We start from the raw sequence: 3494 nt of genomic DNA on the forward strand, positions 1-3494 counted from the left end.
AGTATCTTTATGCAAGCAATACTAAGGCGCGGATCCAGAGGGGGGGGGGGGGGGGGGGGGGGGGGGGGGGGTTCCGGGGTTTGGAACCCCCCTTTTTTTTGGACGATCAATGCATTCGAATGGGGACATGTAATTGGAACCCCACCTTTGTCCTGCCCTTTTTAAAATGGCTGGATCCGCCCCTGAATACTAAAATAAACAATAATAAAACGAAAGACTCCGGCAATAATTCAGACAACCCTTCCAACAGCAGGTTGGAAGGTTTAAAGTATCTTTAAGCAAGTACTACTAAAATTAACTTAGGAATAAAATGAAGACTCAAAATTTCAGACAATCCTTCCATCATCAGATTGGAATTTAAAAGCATCTTATTAAGCAAGTAATACTAAAATTAACATAGGAATAAAATAAAAGACACAGATTAAATATACAAGTACATGTACGTACAATTGGTTTTTCAGGTTCAGGCTAATGTTTGTACCCGATTTCTTATTTTAAATAAAACTTAAAACCATGATAGTTACAACCATGAATGTGATTTCTATTGTACACGTGCGTATAACTATTATTGTCTTAAAATCAAACAAAACGCTTTAAAATCACTGAATGTATGTAATTTCCCGTAATAAATACCGGTCACTTATCTACTGACCCGATTTATAGACACCATCTTATCGGTTAAGTACTGGAAAGAACTGTAAAAGTTTGTTAGGGAACAGTCATGAACACTTCCGGTCAAGAAAGACGGCATTAAGTCTATCATTAGATTTAAGTGTGAATAGAGCTGGACAAAGTTCTCCTTTCTCAATAATGTGAGTAAAACTATGGAAGCTGATAAGATCTCGTCACAGCAAACCATACCTTCTATAGAAGAACGACGATTTCTAGACTTCAATTTAGTGACTTTTCTGTTGACCAGTCTATAAGCCCTGGTCATGCATTTTAGTTTTTCCACGACTGCAGCTGTCTCGACGCAGTGGTCAAGCTCTTTACCTGCTGGCTGTAGCACCTCGTTGATAGTTGGTTCTTCACCGGAAACTTTCGCGTACAAACTTGCCCTATTGTTCTCGTTAATGTCCGAGCTTTTTTCTAGTCCATTTTCAGATAAACTTGATCGGTTGCTTTTACTCTCCTCTTGATCATAAAACACATCGCTATTGCTTTCATCATCAAGGGGACAATCTATAAACGAAGGAATGTCCTGACAGTCATTTTTCGCGGACTGATACAACTCATCAAGAGTCATACGTCCAAGTGTAATGCTTAATCCGGACTTTAGTGAAGCACCCTTTTTTGCAACTGCGCTGCTGCATGTTTCACTTATTGATTCAAATTGTCCCGTTTGGCTTCCAATACACTCCTCGTTTAACCACGACTCGTCTATACCCAGTTCTAGTAAACTCTTTTTCAACAGGAATTCATAAAGTTTATTTGCGACATCACTGTAAGAGTCATAATAAAGCTTTGCCAAAGGATTCATTATTTGACCGTAAAGTTGCACTTCATAACAAATCCAAACTTTATGCGGAAGCTCTACATTGAGTATTTTCCCTTTCTCCATGTATGAGTCTATGTCTATCGTTGTCATCAACCATTGACTCTGTTCCTCGATATGTTTCAGTATATCTTCTTTGATAGCATTTGTGAATGGTCGGTATCCGCTCGAGATTCTGTTGTCTAAAGTCTGACTGTGTTGGATGGCAATACTGTCTAAGTATGAAATGTTTACAAATTCATCATTGTCTTCGCCATTACTCTTAATGCTAGTCTCATCGGGATCGCGGGAATTTAGAAAGAATTCGTTTTCCTTCCTGAAAGCTGTGATTTTAGTTGTAACAGAATCACAGAAAGCTTTGAATGCCAATGCAGGACCCGAAGATCCATCAAAAAGAATGCCTTTTACTTTGTCTTCAACTGTTTGCCATTTTGATGGCTTTTCGTCGCTACTTTCAAGGACATCAGTTGAAGTTCCTGGACCGTCCCGTGATGTTTCAAAACCATAGCTTTCACCTCTTTGTAACAGTTCGTCACGGACCTGTGCTATTGCCTCTCGGACTGACGCAATCTTCAACTTTTGATCGCAGCAGTTTTTAACAATCTTTTTTTCTTTCAGAAGTCTACCTTTGAGTTCTAAGTATATTTCATGAAAGACATTAGGTTTAACCTTACTGCGTCTTTTGAGCGATTTTCTCGCACTGTCACGTTCTTTATCGTCTCTCGGACACTTTGATATTTCTGAATAGAAAGGAAAATGTCATCTCTCACATTCCGAATTTTTTTAAGGTTTTCCTTTCCTTCATCTGTAACAGCATCCCGAATTCTTTCGACTTCAGCCTGTCGAGACTCCAGTTCATAATTCATGGATTCGATATCTTTTTCAACATCAACCAAAACTTCACGCAGGAAGTTATCATTGCAAGTAATTAAATACTTTTCACTTTCGAAATTATCTAAACTAAATAACTTATCACGTTGTGTTCGAAGCGAATTTTCCGTCAAACAAATTCCACGGTCTTTTCTTTGTATATCTTCAGAAATAATTCCTATACTATGTTCAACATTTTCTAAAGCATCTTGTAGAAGAGTTACATCTTGGAGTTTCAATACAATTTCTGGCAGGACGTATAGGTGTAAAATTCTCAAGATTTCTTGTGCTCGCTGTCCTTCACTAAGCGATTTACTTTCTATTTTATTCAGAAGTTTAACAACTGAGTCAAACAGTTCAAAGTCTTCACAATCCCCCTCATCATAAACTGCCCGGGTCATACGGGGAACAACCCGAGTAGATTCAGTGTCAAATGCCGTTTCGGGTTCACCATGTTTACATTTTTCTCGCCAGTATACGTTTCTAACATCACACTCAATTAAAACGGAGTTAATTATCAATGTTTTGAACCAAATGGCTGGTTCAACAGTGTGGTCAATTTCGATTTGCTCGACTGCTGGTGTGTTGAAATTCTTCAGATGAATGCCAGATATTATAGATAATTTCTTACCATGCTGTAGGTAGAGATTCATTTTACGTTAGATGATCTATGAAACCACACAACATAGTGGACAACTTAGTAACCTACTATTTCCGATGACATAAGTTGTCGTATTACTTGAAACACTAATGGACTTATGGGAAAAACCAACAAGGAAGTAAACAAAACAATCATAACATACAAATCGTCACTGGTGATATGATTTCGGAAAGTAGGATGCAGCTAAAAATTGTGGAAAAGTTATACTATCGCAGATCAAGCATTCAAGCAAACATTTGAATCATTTTAAATAAAAACATTTTAATTTTTTGTATTGAATGACTACATACCATTAAACTCTATGAATCACGGCCATTCCAATCAGTGTTTGACAGTTTCCTTTCTCATTTTCAGTAATGCATTAAGTTGGACTCGAAATGTAGGATCTTCCTTGATCTTCGGGATCGTAGTTTATTATGTTTTTTTTATTATCAAAAATGTATGCCTCCGTGCCACCTTCAACCATGC

General features: G+C 37.6%; 1 pseudogene; it reads right to left on the reverse strand.

Annotated features, from left to right (window-relative positions):
- Positions 1-324: 324 nt before the first annotated feature.
- LOC139510072 (uncharacterized) lies at positions 325-3132 on the reverse strand (annotated as a pseudogene).
- Between the last annotated feature and the right edge of the window lie 362 nt (positions 3133-3494).

This window comes from Mytilus edulis, chromosome 2, assembly GCF_963676685.1.
Source record: "Mytilus edulis chromosome 2, xbMytEdul2.2, whole genome shotgun sequence".
NCBI lineage: Eukaryota > Metazoa > Mollusca > Bivalvia > Mytilida > Mytilidae > Mytilus > Mytilus edulis.